This window comes from Protopterus annectens, chromosome 9.part0 (genome assembly GCF_019279795.1).
Source record: "Protopterus annectens isolate FY-2018-M chromosome 9.part0, PAN1.0, whole genome shotgun sequence".
Taxonomy (NCBI): Eukaryota; Metazoa; Chordata; order Ceratodontiformes; family Protopteridae; genus Protopterus; species Protopterus annectens.
In genome coordinates this window covers 918,149,679-918,167,188 of record NC_056743.1, presented here as the reverse complement: position 1 = coordinate 918,167,188, position 17,510 = coordinate 918,149,679, and positions in this window count along the sequence as shown.

The window sequence follows — 17,510 nt, the reverse complement described above, 5'->3', positions numbered from 1 at the left end:
CCGAGCATTAGCAAGGGCAAATGAAGAGGGTTGAAAACTTGGCAAAAAGACAGAAAAAAATCAGTGACTGAACTTAAACAACCACACATTTCCTGAAAGAGATAAGTAAAAGGAACAATACAGATTAAAAGGCATCTATGCTAGTAGATGAAAGTCTTGATTGTGTTGCTCTAGGACACAGTTTTCGTAGGAGAGTTAGTCCAGCGTCACCTTGACCTGACTTATGGTTGTTGTTGTGACTTTGTGATTATAGTACAAAATTGCACTTGACTATTTGAACAATTGTGTAATGTAAGGAGGTTTCTATGGACTTTGAAATGCAAAGTCCAAAGTTACCCCAACCCCCGCAGAACAGCAAAACAATGAGAAAAAGTACGCAGGAATGCAGCTCTGGAAAAGTACTGGCTCAGAACTGAAAGTGGTTGCACAAGAAGAAAAATAAACTTAATGAAGGAGACAGTGGACTGCTAAAAACAATACATGGAGCACAGTTAAAGGACACAGTACCAATGAGACTGCTGTGGTTTAAGGAAATTGAGCTATTATAGTAGAAAAAGTTCTTAGTTTTAGACTGCCATAATAGTTATAATTGACATAATAATATAGCCCATAGACTGGTGTTCAAACTACAGATTTCACTGTTAAATACATACATATCTGTTTGCTTGCAGGGACACTTCTACAGAAAAATAAAAACACACTAAAGAAACAGATGAGTGCACTGAGTCAATGGTGACTGTGATAGATAGAAATGACAGGGGAGTCCAAAAAAAATCCATGAACCCCCAAGGTCAGTCCAACAAGTCAGAATGACTATTTAAGGGACTCTGTCATCCCCCCACCACCACCACAACCATGGTAATCAATTTTCTCATCCATAAAGTCTGAATCTTCACTTTTCTCTTTGGCAACAGATAGTTTCAGGTAAATGGATATATTACAATAGCAAAACTTAACTAAGAGGTATCATTGTCCCTGTGTCAGTTAAGTCACATAGTGTAACTTTATTTATTAATTTATTTACACTTTGTTAGTAGGGTTAGTCCCACTAGGCCAATTGCCCCTTTTCAGAGGAGACCTGGGGAGGTATTCTAGGGGAAATTTGGCCACAGCACTGGATAACTTCTTTACTCATTGTAGTTAGAGAAATTGTTTGCAATATGGCAGCAGTAAGCTCAGATGGTGCAGCTGTTCAAATTATGGAGGAACAGCTAAAGTATTGTTACAGTCACTCATTTGCAAGAGGATGGTTTAAGAACACTGCTGCTGGTGAAGTTAAAAGTGATACCTTGTCATCAAATATTGTCTGTAAAATAAATTAAGGTAATGCTGGTCAAGAAAGTGATTTCACTCTTCATTTACAGTTAGATTCCCTAGATAGTAATGTGGAAGTCTCCTCACTGGTGTATGCTACAATGTCAGAAACAGAACGTCCTGTAACACTGACTGAATGAGTCAACATTTTTGCTGAGGCAGTAGTCAGATTCATTCTTTGCAGCATTTCATTTTACAGGAGAGGAGAGCCCCGTGGATGGTTATAGCTTTTGGTCTGCCATTTTTCAAGAGAAAGCATTTACGACTTGACTTTGGAGTCAAAATCTACATTGCAGTATATGGTACATATTTTTGTTTCTAAATCTGCATTATCACCATGGTCATCTTTTCAAGTAATTATGCAGTTGAACAAGCTGACCCGTGGTGGTGGTGCTGAGGTAGCGTTGTCGCCTCACAGTAAGATGCTGTCCGGTTCGATTCTCAACTAGAGTGTCTTGTGCGTGGAGACATGCATAAATGGGCGTACCTTCGTTGAAGATTGTGCATCAGGGCTGGTAACTCGGCACGTAAAAATCAACTACCAATCATTAGCGGACCGGAGTTCCGCTGTGGTGACCCCTAACCGGGAAAAGCCAAAAGACGCAATATGCAGTTGAACAAGCTGAAAAAAATCAGATTTGAAGTAGAGATTCCTTTTTGATAGAAACTGATATTGAGTCAGTTGCAAAAGCACTGTACGGTACTACAACCATTATAAAAACACTTTGGATGCTGTGGGTTTATGGACTGGGGATGGGAGAGCAAGACTGAATTATTTGTTCAGAAATTTTAATTGCAATATGTTGTAAGTCAGTTTTATGTTAAGGAAATCTGTTGTGTTTTTCATTATGCTGGACAGCCAAAATACTGTTTTATGTAAAAAAATAGGACATTTTTGTGGAAAGTGTCCTGATTTGCATTGTGCAGGATGTGTCAAGTGGATCATAATAATTCAAACTGTGATAAAGCTTGTACACAGTGTGGAAGTAGGAAATATTTCTGAGTTGACTGTTCTAGGAATAATACTGTTAAAGCGTATGTTTGAGAGCATCCAGAGAAGGAAGAGTTTTCTTCTTCTGTAGATTTTATTCAGCATGATAAAGAAATTATTACAGAAACATTTTAACAAAAATACTATAGTTAATACGAATGTTATTTCAGAGTCTGATGATGATAGTAGTTCTAGTGAGTTGGGGAGTAATGATATTCCTAAAAAGTAGGAATAAATCAAATGAAAACATATGCACAACGATAAGCATAAAACCAAGAAGTGAAATTTCTTAATTTAAAATAAATAGTTGGATTAACTCAGGGGATAGGGAACGTTATGATGGGTAAACAATTACACTGTGATGTTTGTATTTTAAAAGATATTGGATGGGTTAATTCTTCAGAGCAAGCTTGTGCATCAAGGGCTTTGGGTCCTTCAGTTCTGAAACATGTTCTTGGGTAGTAACTTTTATTCTAAATTCAAATATACCATTTTATGTTACAATATTACTAAACCAGGTAGGCCTACTTGTTTAGATATATTATATAATGATTTTATTTGGAGACTGATTATGTATATACTTACAATGAATCTTCTCAAGGACAGCAATTGTTGTGTTTAATTAAAACCTGGGTGCATACAAATTATATAATAATATGGAGAGGGGATTTCAGCTCTGTACTGATAGAAAACAAAAGGGAAGAAGTTTAGAAGATGCCAAAATTAATTTCCATAAGAATATGTTGCAATGGGGTTCTGCTATGAAACACCAACTTCCTGAAAGTTGATGTTTCAAAAGAATGAAAAAAATGCCTGGAAACTAAAAAAGCAAAAAAAAATCCTTTTTTCTTGTTTCTTTGCAGGGGGACAAGACCCACCTGCACCCACCAATATGGGGAGCAAGCTTCCCCAAGCTTATTTATACCAACTCATTTGCTACATCAACACGAAAAAGACAGATATCTCCCTAAACAAATGACTCATTGTTGGTGCACAATTATAAATCGCACCAGCCATGATTTTCTACGGGAAGCAGTGTTCAACGTTATGACGTTCATCTTTTTTTTTTCTGCAAGCTGCTGATGCTCAAGTAATTACTCTTCAAGTATGTGTAGGAAACCATTGCAATGCTTCTTCTCAAGTTCTGTCTCACTGCAAACTGGTTGGTTGTGCTGTAGCCTGCTCTAAATCTGAACTGCTCATTTTGCATCTTACTTTCTACTGCTCTTTGTATTCATTTATCAATCACCCTCCCCGGAACATTCATGCAGTGGGAAAGGAGTTTGATACCTCTGTACTGCCCACAGTTGTGAATGCCCTCTTTATTCATTAACACTAGCACTAATATGCTAATTCTCCAATTATCTGGGATATATCATTCTCTCTATACTGCTATGAGTACACTCAGGAACCGTTTTTTCCTGTCTCACCTAACATCTTGATCATATCTGTTGTAACCTCATTTGAGCCTGTTGCTTTCAATGACTTTATTTTCCTTAATGTTGTTCCTCTTCTTCTCTCAATGCAGGCGGTCTGGGGTAGTACAGCTTCTGTGAGGTTTTCTTCATTCAGAAGATGTTGGAAGTACTCCTTCCATCGCCCTTTGGTGTCCTGTGGACTGGTGAGCAGGTTGTTGCTGACATCCCTTATGAAGGTGTCTTTGCCTTGCAACCTGATAGAGTTTCTTTATGCCATCCACTGAGTCACTTTCCAGAAGTTGACAGAGTGCCTCTGATGCCTTGTTCTTTGCTATTGCAACTCCTCTCTTATAGCTTGTTTGTTAGCCAATCTGTATTCTTCGTAGCCTGGTTTGTCTTTTCTGTCTTCCACTTATTCCTGAAACCTTTCTTTTGATGACTTCCTGGACTTCTGTATTCTACCACCAGATTTCTTTATGTACCTTATTTTCCATAACTGGCTCAGCCACATATCTGTTCTGTGGCCCTTACACATGCTGTTTTGACACACTGCCATTCTTCTTGAAATCCACCTATTTTCTTTTCCTCTTCCTCTTGAGGTGTTACAGCCCTGAGTAATTCCTTGAACTGTTGTGCTTTCATTCCAGTCAAGTTTCAGGTCTTCAGTCTGGTAGCAGTTGACCTTAGAACCTTTTCTGACCACTGCTTGCACCTGATTGTGGCAACCAGTGATTTATGCTGTGGACCATGTATTTCACTGATGATGACTTTGCAATCGCTTATTCTACCCCAGTGCCCTTTCTACCAGAGTTGCATGTTGACCACTTTTATATATGATCTTATTTCTGCCTGTCTGAACCATGTGTTGGCTACCATCAAACCATGTGTCAGACAAAAGTCTAGAAGGGCCTCTCCTTCTTAATTCCTGTTGCTCCACCCATGTGGACTCAGGCAGCCCTCATATCCTGTTCTGTCTCTCCCAATATGTGTATTCAGGTCATCCATTATCAACACCAATTCCTGTCGCACTGCTTTATCTAATAGGTCCTGCAACTGGTGTCTGAATGTACTCTTTGGTTCACTATCACAACCCTGGTGTGAGGCAATGGCTAAGCTTATGAATACTGCTCTATAGGTTCATAGGTTCATGCTAAGCTATCTGCCCTAGGGCATTTATAAGCCTAGCCAGAATGTGTTTGGCTTTCGCCATCCATTTTAAATTTATTTTGCTATGCCCTTTTTCGAGGTTAGTATACTGTGCCTCTGTCTAACAGTGACACAGAAGTGATACCCGGGGTAAACCTACGATCTCCCATCCACTCATCAAGATTCCTCTTGAAGAGAGTCAATGAGGGACTCTGCCTAACCTGGACTGGGATTTTATTCCAGAGTGAAGGGAGCCTCTGGGTTATGAATCTGTCCCTCCAGCATGTCCTATTTATTTCAGTGCTGAGGTTCAAGTCTCTCGAGCGTGGCTCGATGGGATTTGGATTTTCTGAGGTGCAGCATGTCCATTAATTCCGGGTTGGACATGGCTTTATACGTCAGGCACAGATCGCCTCTGAACAGGTGGTATGCCACTGAGTAGAGCTGGAGTTTCTTTAACCGGGCAGCATATGGCACCTGTTTAAGCCCTTTGATCCTCTTGGTGAGGTACTTTTGGGGTCTTTCCAGTTGCTGCAGGTGTCTGGTAAGGTACATCCCAAAAGGGGCATTGACTCAATTATGGGCCTGATGAGGGATGAGTAAAGAGGCACGATGACGTCCCCTGATCTAGATGTGAATCCCTTCATGATTAGGTGGGCTATATAAAATGTTTTTCTAACCACTTTGGCCACGTGGTTGTCAAATGAGAGATTGCTATCAACTTGGGTCCCCAGGTCCCTAATTACTTCTTCTGTACTTAATGGATTACCACCTATGTGGTAATTTGTGGGCACTTTGTTTTGCCAAAGGGATGACTATACACTTTTTGGCATTTAGCTTGAGGCCATGGCTCTGGCACCAGTTGTCTGTTTCTATGAGGCCCTTTTGGAGGATGCTTGTGTCGGCTGGAGAGTCGATTATGGCGCCCAGTTTGCAGTCATCTGCGAACTTGGTCAGCCACAGTCCTTCCATGTTGGCCTGTACCTCTGAGAAATATATACCGAACAAGAGAGGTCCCAGGACTGAGCCTTGTGGGACACCACTTGTAACTGGTTTGGAGTCTGACATGGCTCCAGCAATTCTAACCATGTGGGTTCTGTCCTTGAGCCAATTTGCAATCCATCTAGTGACATAGGGGTTTATATTTAAGCTGGTGAGCTTATCTATAATGCCCAAGTGGGGTATTGTATCAAAGGCTTTTGTGAGGTCCAGGTAGGCTGTGTGGATTCACCTTCCCCTCGTCAATGGCCTTGGTGACTGTTTCAAAGAAATCAACCAGGTTTAAGAGGCAGGATCTGCCCTTAACAAAGCCGAACTGGGTAGGATCCAGTGTTTGTAAGTCCCCAATATCTTTATTTATGAGGTCCATGATGATCCTTTCCATAGCTTTGCAGACCAAGCTAGTCAGGCTTATGGGGCGATAGTTTCCAGGATCCATTGAGGCACCACCTTTATGGAGAGGGACCACTGTTGCTGTACGCCACTCTTTGGGCACATATCCTGTAGTAAGGCTGAGATTGAGCAGTAGTTTTATGTTTGGGTTTAGCTCTTCTTGGAGTTCATGTAGGACGCAGCCCGGGACACCGTCTGGTCCCATTGATGCTGTGTTTTTTGCTTTGGAGAGGGCAGCTCTTACTTGAGCATCTGAGATGTCAGGGGGGCAGCACTCTGCTGGGATAGATATTTGCCCTTTTGTTGGGGGGGAGAGAAGTTTGCGCTGAACCTGTCAGCTAGGATGTTGGCAATGTCTGTGGGTTCGGTGTATTTTTTGTCATTTTGGACTAATTCTGAGCATATCTGGGAATTACCACCCAGGTTCCTAACATAACTAAAGAAAGCCTTGTGATTATCCTTAGTGTCCTGTGCAATTTTTCTCTCGAAGCTGGCCTTAGACAATTTTATGTGTGCCCGTAGTTTTTGCTAATACTGATCAGTGATGCCTTCCCTTTTTGGGATTTTGCTCTATCATTTAGTAGCTTCCTCCTTCTATTGTATAGTTTGTTTATGGCTGGGGTCCACCAGACAGGACGTCTGCCTTTGGAGGATTGGGTCTTGGTTTTATTTGGGATCGCATGATCCATGCATTCCTGAAGGTGTTCATAGAATGCGTTTATAAAGGATTCTGCGGTCTGGGCCGTATTTTCCACAGGCCCGGGGGCTTTGAAGGATTCCACCTCAGTTTTGAGGAGTGTGAAATTTGCTTTAGCGAAGTTTTTCACTGTGGTTTTCTGGGCAGGGGGTGGGATTGGGATGTGAATATCCAGTGAGATTAGTTTATGGTCTGATCTTACCAGTGAGGGATACACTTCTGGTCTGGAGCATAGAGTCCCCATGTTGGTGATGATCAGGTCCAGTATGTTTTCCCCTCTTGTGGGAGTGGTAACAAGTTGTTATATAGCATTTGAGTTTATAAATTCTAGGAACCTTTGGGCTAGGGTGTTGGAGCTAGAGTAATGCTCCCAGTCTATGTTTGGGTAGTTGAAGTCGCCCAATATAATGGTGTTTGGAGAGAGCTTCATATTTTCCAGTGTTCTCAGGAAGGCCGAGTGGGGTTCCTGGGTTTGGGAGGGTGGTCTGTAGCAGGCTATAAACTGGAAGGCAGTTTTACCCACTGTTAGTTGCACATGGATAGTCTCTGATGCTTCGTGCTTTGCCACCAACCTGGAGGTGTGGGTATCTTTGATGAATATCGATACTCCTCCTCCTTTCGTGGTTCGGTCCAAGTTTTGGGGCCGAAAAGCTTGGTATGAGGTATAACCTGGTAGTGCTGGGGTGCTCTCGGGAGCCCTGAACCAGGTTTCTGTTACTGCACAGATATCGATGTTCTCCATGCTAAGGAGAGTTTCGAGTGCATCTTGAGGTTTAGACTTCTGGCGTTGAGTAGCATTACTCTTAGTTTCTTATCCCTTGTGATACCTATGGAGGTGGGTTTGTCTTTTGAGCCTTGCCTAAAAAAGGCACTATGGGGGTAGCAAGAGCCTTTGCCAATATCCGAAAGCCCAGGGGTGACAGGTGCAAGCCGTCCCTAGCGAAGCATCGTGGCTTGTCGAGCATATCATCCCAAGCTGACAGGCATTGGATCCCCTTTGAATGACACCAGTACTTAAGCCAATTGTTGAAATTGATCATCTTGTCTTCATACTGTGCCATTATTCTTGGTGAGGGTAAGATGCTACTCAAGGTCAGGGTCATACTGGCCTGGGCTACATGCTCAGAGAGCTCCTTTATGTCTCTTTTCATGTAGTCCAGGGAGGTACGTCTCAGATCATTCACACCAGCATGGACAATGACTGAGTCATATTTGTACTTGCCTTGGAGTGACCTGAGTGCTTGTGTTATGTGTCGGATCCTAGCGCCCGACAGGCTGCTCACCGTGACCCTCTCCTTGTTCAGCCTGGTGAGCGGGACGTCAGTGTGCCTGACGATAGAGTCACCTATTACAAGTGTATCAGGTGTGTTGTTTAGTCTTAAGGGTTGTGACTGTTCGGCACACTGGCTTTGTGAGATATGTGTTGCACGTGTTTTGTTTTGGGGTAGCGGCTGCTTGGGTATCATTACACTGGAGTCTGACTGCCATGAGTCTGTCACTATTTCTGATCACATCCCTCACTGTCTGTGGAAGCCTCTCCCTCACTACAGTTCCCACATCATCTCTAGCCTATCCTCCTCCTGAGTAGTAGACTCTGGATCCCAAGCCAAATGGCTTTGTTACAGTGCCTTTCCACCTTGTTTCTTGGATACATAGGATGTCCAGCCTCCTCCTTACCATCATATTATCTACTTCCAATCCTCATCCTGTCAGTGAACCTACAGTGAACCTACATTGAGTGTGACAATTCTTAGTTTATGTTTGGCAGGTTGATTGGTTTTACATCTAGCTTTTGCTCAACAGAGCTATTCCAGGTTGGCAAAGATGTGTAAATGGACACCAGTCTGCCAGTAGCTTACTGAGTCAGGGCTGCTGGGCTTTATTATGGACTCACACTGGCCAGTAGAGGCACATGCACCCCTCTCACCATTAAAATGGGTCCCTGGTGTAGGTCAGATCCTTAACCCGTTTATCACCGGCAAATACCCATGCCCATTTTGGTGGCATTAGTCAACATGATTAGATTACCTACAGCAATATTTACACCAACAAGTGGCTAGCCCTGCCATGACTCGCAGTCTGTGATCCATGTTCTCCTATCTTGAGGATACTGCGCACCACAGTATATGCCAAAAGCAGTTTGTCTATACAACTCTTCCCCCCTATAGGGCACCATCTAGAGTTTGTGCTACTGCCCACAGCTCCATTCTTAGGTGAGTCTGAGTTGGAAGCGTTCAGCATGTTTTGCGGACGTGGGAGAAATATCACAGAGACACAGGGAGAACATGTAAACTTAAAACAGGCATTGGTCAGAGGTCAGAATAAAACCTTATACCTTGTGGATGGAAGTTGAAGACCTTAATCATTATGCAAACTGCTTTACTTTTGAGGAAATATATTTATCATCGAAAGACTATGTAAAGTATCATGCACTGGTGAAGATGGAATGCCATGCTTCTTTTAGAAGCACTTTGATAGACTGCAATTCAAAATTCTAGCAAATATATATAATAAATACTTTTTTCAGGAGGTACCTTTGGAATTTTCTTTGAAATAGATGTTATATGTCACTTTTAGTTTTGAGTTGGGGGGGGGCACTCAGAAAGAAAAATTAGATTCCTTGAGCTCTGTCTCCATATTAAACTGTTACTGTTGATTATTAGCATAAATAATTCAACATAGATTGAAATTACAACTGTGGTTTTCTTTACCCATTGAAGTTCAGGGAATAGTAGGATCCGTAAGAACCACAAGAATCTTGAATCTATTTCAGTTGGTAGAAATTTTAAATTGTGAAACCTATATGGTCGAGACCATATGATTGACAATTTAAAAATATTGAAAACCAACTAGGAAGAAAAAACAGCATTTTAGCAGTGTAGCAAGCCCCCCTGTAACCCCCACACCCACTGCTAATTGTATATGCTAACTCTGAAATTGCACTACAGTGGAGAAAAGGGAATATTCCCTGATCCTCACTGTACCACTGTCTCTGTGCATCTCTGTTTCTTCTTCCTACTTGGTTTTTGATATTTTGAATTGTCAGTAATATGGTCTTGACAGTGTCTGCTGAAGATTTTCCTTGGCACTGTGTCCTGAATTATTATTGGCTCCAAAGGAGCTAGACCTGGAGGGGTAGCTGAATGCCCCAAAGCTGATGTCACTGGTGGGTGCACAGCTTCTTGTCTGGGGAGTTTTGGTGCCAATGAAGGGACTGCATCTTCAGATTTTATTTTCTTTGATTAGTTTTCTTTATCTTTCTCTCTGTCCTTTTCCTTTCCTTTCTCCCAACTTCTCTTATTGCCAGATTGGGGTTCCAGGGGAGTGGGGTTGTGGAGGAAGACCTTTGAGTATCATTTTTTTAATGCTCACTGAGGGAGAGTGGCCCAAGGGCTATGCATATGGTACAGTCCATTGATAAATGTCCAGGCCCCAGGCATACCACAACAAACTGGCCAGACTTCTTGAAGCTCTTTTCCATGGGAGGAGCCTGCAAATAAACAAAATAGCAAAATGGCAAAATTGTTGCTCCCAAATGTTGAAGTAATAATACAGTTATTCAAAAACAGAAAAAACAAATAAATTGACAAAAATTCCCCATTAAGGAAACAAATACTGAAAGGTTGAGGAAAGGGAGATCAACAAGATGTTAAGTCCATTTGCCTTATGCAGACAAAAGAGCTGAGGATTTTTTATATATATATATATATATATATATATATATATATATATATATATATATATATATATATATATATATATATATATATATATGTATATATATGTATTTATATATATATATTTTTTTAACAGTACAGGGTAGAAAAGATATGGACAGCCAAGAAAGGTGAATAAAGGAGAATTTATAACTATTATAAAATTAGTGAATGAAAAATACATAGCACTAAGCTTGCTGAGGCACAAATCTGTCTGATCACTTAGGTAATAAATGACATCTGCGGTCAGAGTCAGCACATGGGAATTATGTGAGTTTTTGTTGAAGGCACTCATGGCAAGGAACGCTATCGAAATAGATGGATTGGATCCAATGAGCAGCTCATTTCCCATCAGTCAGAATGGATGGACTGAATGAAATAGGATCAGCCGCCGTTATATCTAAAAAAATAAAATATACATCTAAACAATTAAGACAGTGGGTCAGTTAAGAAAATAAGGCACAATTTAATAAGATAATAAAATACACATACTACCTAAAATGACATCCAAAAGTTGATTAACAGTTTATTTCAAGCTCATCTCAGCTTTTAACCATCTGTCTGAATCCCATTTTAAAATAAATAAAAGTTCTTTCAGTCTCGGTGGTCTTTTTTAAATTTTCTTTTGTCTGGCATTACCCTGGAATTTTCGTTTTTCTATATGTTTTTGCTCCTTTTCTTCCAGACCGTAAGTTCTCTCTCAGTTGAACTTTATCGAGTTCATTCTCTCATTCTGGGTGTCTCCAGCATAAGGGAAGAGCCACATGGAGGAGCTATTTTCCAAACATCCATGGGGTGGATTGTCCCATCACTGGCAATCTGACAATGAGAGCATATGGTATAAACCCCACCTTCCCTACAGACAGGGGACACACAACTGTGTCACTGTGTGGACCACTGTGCCCTCACACATGAGAGTGCATGCTTCCATGAGCTTGCAGAAAAGCCTACTACATATGAGGCTTGGTGGCCGAATACCTACCCCAGGATGTTCTTGCATCATCGCCCATGATCTGAGGAGCTGTGGCATTGGATAGTCCTGGTCTGCTCCCTTCCCCCCCAGGATAGAGATTCTCATCTTCACTGTAACCGCTCCAAGAGAAGCTTGAGCCACTAACTGAACCCATGCCACCTGTGATGTAGTAAGAATTTTATTCCTGGATGCCAATATGAACCTATGAATAGAGTTGGCAAACCCTGGAGTTTAACTAAAATTGCATGCTTAAGTAGAGTTGAGTCAGAATTATAATATACAAAGAGTATTACTACAAGACTAGCTTAATTCTTATTCTTAATATCTTTGACAGGTTCTTGAAATGTATTCTTAAAAAGTATCTTGGTCTTCCCTATATAGGTTTTGAACAAGAACAAAAAAGATGTATGTTTTCAGGCAGATACACTGGAGTCAATGAACTCGTTATTCATAAACTTTTTACTACTTCCAGATTTCAAGATAGTTTTTTTGTAAGTTCTTAATGACAATGCCCGAACAAATAAAGCCATCTTTACCAAAGAAATGATCAAGAAAGCTGTGAATAAGCCACCCAAGAATAGTAGGATAAATCTCTGAAGGAGCTATAAGGAAGGCTATTCCATCCATGTGTACAAGTGACTAGAGTAAACCTACAGTTACTTGCTCAGGGTGGGACTTTTTGCATCATAGTTGCTCAAGTATAACTGCTTAAGGTATTGACTGCTCATGTGCCGTTAATTGTTTAAAATATGAGTAATGTTCTACATTAAAATGTGCTTTATTTTGCCTTCTCTAAGCTTGTGACTGACTGGAAAAAGACAAAGGCACATTTTCACTGACTGTCATTGATTTCTCTTTCTCAGTGAAGCAGTGACCTCAGAGTTAGACTAGTAATCTTCTGCCTGGTGCATTGGGCTTACCCCCTTCAAAAACACTTTTGAACTATTTTTGTTAGCTATTCATTTGTCTCCAACTGTTCAGTCCTGAGTAACTGTGTTTTGAGAATCTGTATACACAGACACTAAGCAGCTGGAAATATTTGTTGAACAATTGTGATACATCCTCAGTGAATTTAAGGAACCATAGTGGAATGGCTTAAACAGGTCTATCCTTATAGCCATGTCCTTTATAAAGTGCTGGTCATCGTGTACTCTTCTGAGAACAATATCTCTGAACAGACTGCAGAAACTTCACAGTTGTCTCGCTTCAGTTAGTGCTCAACCATCACTTTCTGAGAGATCCAAGTAGCTGTGCATCTTACCTCCTAGGGAACAGGTTAAGCAAGCCAAGTCTGAAGACCTCGAGGCAATCATCAAGTACAGCAGTGCTAAGATGCTTACTCCTTCAGCTTTGACTTTAATGTGTCATGTTGATGTGATGCTTTAGGGTTAGAGATTCCTATTTTTTTTCTTGTTTAAACACCTTTACTACAATACCACTTAAGACATAGGCACACATACATTAATAGAAAAGAAAATTAAACAATATTGAAAAGAAGTTATGTTGTTAACATAATGTTCTGTCTGCACTGTTGATCTTCATTCATTCATGATTGATGGGTATCGGTTCTGTCCTCAGAACCGACTCGGCCGTTATAACAAGTTCGGGCCAGCCAAAAAATACTCTCGAGCTAAGCTTACCCATAGTGCCCCTCTCTATCACCTCAGATCGAGTTTGCTCATAAGAAAAGAAAGTGGAGGCTTTGTCTGAGCAAATTCCCTATCATGAAGCTAGGACCAAATCCGAACCTCCAAGAGTCTTTCAGAGGGGGTAGGAGAGTGGGATGGCATGAATGAATGAAGATCAACAACACAGATGGAATGTTATGGTAAGGACATAACTTCTTTATCTGATGTTGTTAATCTTCATTCATTCATGATTGATGGGACAGAGTCCCTAGCTACTTTATGTCCTGGGAGGCTCTCCCCCTGACCAAGTCCAATTTGTAATGAGTGATAAATGTATGAGGAGTAGCCCATGTGGCTCCTGCACAAATGTCATCCATGGAAGCTCTTGAATGGAAGGCAACAGATGTAGCGACTTATCTGGTTGTATGCGCTTTGATCTTAGTTGGTAGAAGGACTTTGTTTTGTTGGTAGGCAAAGGAAATACAATCTCTCTGCCATTTAGCTAAAGTTACTTTAGAAACAGGTTTTCCCAATTTTTGTCTTGAGAAGGATATGAATAATTGGTCAGATTTTTCTAGTGATTTATTCCTGTCCAAGTAGAAACGTAATTGTCTATGTACAGCCAGCAAATGCAGACAATATTCTCCTTTATTAGAAAAAGTGGGGGGGGGGGGGAGACTGGCACGTCAATTGATTGATTAATAGTCAAATCTGAAATAACTTTGGGTAAGAAGGAGGGGTTAGTCCGAAGTGATACTGGAAAACCATGTAAGGGCATTTTATGCACAAAACTTGTAGTTCAGATATTCGTCTTGCTGAGGTAATTGCTACCAACAATAGAGTTTTCTAGGATAAAAACGTTATACCGCAAGTGGCAGCAGGCTCAAAGGGAGGACAAGTCAAGGATTCTAGAACTGGTGTCATATTCCAAGGTTCGACTGGTTCCTTGAAGGGTGGTCTAATATGTGTGACGCCTTTCAAAAAGGTCTTATAGAGATGGTGAGATATCAAAGAAGAGTCCTGGAAGCCACTGTGGAAGTTTGAGATAGCCATCAGGTGTACTTGAATACTGGAGGCTGCTGCTCCCAAATGGAGGAGATTTGATAAATAGTCCAGTACAGAACTAACCGAAGCCGAAAACGTGTCTAGTCTTTTCTCTCGAGGCCAAACTATGAATCTTTTCCATTTGCTGAGATAAAGTTTCCTGGTGAAAGGTTTATGGTAAGCCAGAAGAATGTTTCATACAGGGGAGGATAGATTATTCTGCCTGTCAGTTACTGGTAGTGGAAGAACCAAGCTGTCAGCTTGAGACTCAGTATGTTTGGATGGATCAACTCTTGTGGGTGCAACAGCAATTCCGGAGTTGGATCCAGAATCCATGGTCGGTGAACCAGATGAGGCCAAAGAGAGGAACCAGACTTGCCAGGTCCAATAGGGTGCAATGAGGATTACTTTGCTTCTTAACCAAAGAGCCTTCTTTAGAAACTGTGGTATCAGAGGAAAGGGAGGAAAGGCATACAGTAGTCCTGGGGGCCAATCGTTTACTACAGAATCCCTCGGGGACTCCCTCTGAGGGTGGATCAGGACAAAGTAGCTGCTGCATTTGTGGCATGTGGAAGACATGAATAAATTGCAGCAAGGCTGGCTTCAGTGGCTGAAGATCTTCACCACTATGACAGGATTGAGGGACCACTCATGAGGCAGGAGAATGCATCTGCTCAGCTGGTCTGTAATCACATTGGAATCCCTGGGAATGTGCATTGCTATCAGAAAGCAGTTGGAATATATCGTCCATTGCCAAACTCTTATGACTTCTCAACACAATGGATAGGATTCAGTTCCCCCCTGTTTTACTGATATACCAGACTACGGACATGTTGTCTGACTGGATAGCAATTGCCCTGATGGGAGGACAGATTAGAATGCTTGCAATGGTAGAAGCACTGCCCTCAGTTCTAGAACATTGATATGTAGGTTGACCTCCATGGGGGACCAAGTGCCTTGGACTGTCTTTCCCTGGAGATGCCCCCCCCCCCAATCAGGGATGCGTCCATGGTCACTATGGCCTTGGGCTGAGAGGGTGAGAAGGGATGAATCCATAGGTCCTTTTCTTGTTTCATCCACCATTTTAAGTCTTATTTGCATCGATTTGTTATGTGGATCGGAAAGAACATAGGATGAGTTAAAGGGGACCACTGTGATGCGAGGAGCCATTGTAGGAGTCTTGTGTGTAGTCTTGCTAGAGGAACTATAGTAATCAATGCTGCCATTGATTCTAGTAGTTGAAGGACTACATGAGCTGAGACCTTGTCCTGGAAGAGTATCACCCGGAGTTGAGACCTTAGTCTTTGGAGCCTGTGAAGCGGGAGGGCAACTATTTTTATTTATTTATTTTACATTTGTTGACCGGGCTAGTCTAGATGGATACATTTCCATTTTCAGTAGAGGCCCGGGGAGAAAAGCTCCACATAAAATTGAACACAAAATGTTACAATAAACAAGCAAATGGACAAAATCATCATAGATGAATAGACAAATAAAAAATATAGTACCAATAAAAGATATATACAAAGAGAGGATCACATTTCTAAAAATAACATTAAGTAGCTGAAATAACATCAAGAGCAAGGCACAAAACAGAGAGCAAAATAGATTAATAATATTATAAAGAACTAATCTTAGTAACAGAAGGAGAAAGAGAAGCACTAAAATAGGAGATGAGGAAGGGAAGCAGTATAAGAAAAGAGAAGGGAAAGTAGTGACAGATTAGCATAGAGGTAAGATGAAACAGAATACTCTAAAAGGAGGTAGACTGAAGCAGAAATACAGTAAGAGAGAGGGAAAGTAAAGCAGTAGGAAAGTGCAGAGTAGTAGGATAGCGCAGAGGAGGTAAAGGATTAGTCAGGTTTTGAACAGGAACAGAGCCAGTGGCTTTGGAGGTAATCTTTGATTTTGTGTTTAAAGAGAGGCAGAGATGTAGTAAGTGTAATGTCGCTAGGAAGCAGATTCCAGTTCCTTCCTACAGTATTATTGAAGAGAGAGTCACCGGCGGAATTATAAGTCTTTGTTATGGTAGCCATAAGTTTACTGGATGAGCGAAGGGAGTTTAGGTTGTTATAAGGGATTAAAAGTTTAGAAAGAATTGGGGTTTTGTTTGGTTGGTATAAGATTTTATGGGCAATAGTGAGTTGAGGGATTAACAGAAGGTTTTGTAGTTCAAGCCCGCCTAGAAGTTTCAGGTTAATACAGTGATGAGTTCTAAAAGGGTTACTAGTGGCAAAACGGGCAATGTTGTTGTAGCAAGTAGCCAGTTTGTTAAGGTTGGCTTTCTTAAGGTTAGTAAAAATTGGTGAGGCATAAAGAAGAGTAGACAAAAGATGAGAGTGGGCAATCTTGGCTCTGGATTATGATGTTAGGAAAGGTTTAATTCTGTATAGGCTTCCTATTTTTCTATTGACTGTTTTAATGGTGTTGTTGATATGCTGGTCAAAGGAGAGGTTGTTATCAATTGTTATTCCTAGTAATTTTGTTGTTGGTTCAGGAGCAATGAGAGTGGCATTATTTGAGGAGATGGTGAAATCCAAGGGGTGGATCTAGTGCTAGGAGAGAAAAGGAGAAGTTTAGTTTTTTTGGCATTGAGGAGGAGGTTGCGTCTGGTGAACCAAGTTTCTACAGTGTTGAAGACATTTTGAGTAATAGATGAAAGTTCATTAGGAGATGAAGCAGAGCAGATAAGGGTGGAGTCATCTGCATATTGAATGCAGGTAGATTGAGGAATAGCTAAGTGAAGATCATTGATGAACAGGGAGAAGAGAAGAGGTCCTAGAATGGAGCCCTGAATTACACCGATGGAAACGGGTGTGAGCGAGGAGATTTGGTTTTCCCAACGAACTGCTTGCTGTCTATTGCCAAGGTAGGATGTAAACCAGTTAATGGCAAGATTATCAAAGGAGAGGGATGTAAGAGTGTTAATTAAAATGGAGTGGTTGACCATATCGAAAGCTTTAGAGAGGTCAATGAAGAGAGCAGAAGAGAGAAGGTTGTCGTTGCGATTCCTGTTGATAGTATCTACAAATGATAGGAGAGCAGTGGTAGTACTGTGATGTGGTCTGAAACCATGTTGACAGTTTGCTATTATGTTGTTTTGAGAGAGATGCTGTAAAAGTTGTTGGTGAATACATTTTTCCATTATTTTTGCTAAGGGAGAAAGGAGGGCAATTGATCTATAGTTTGAG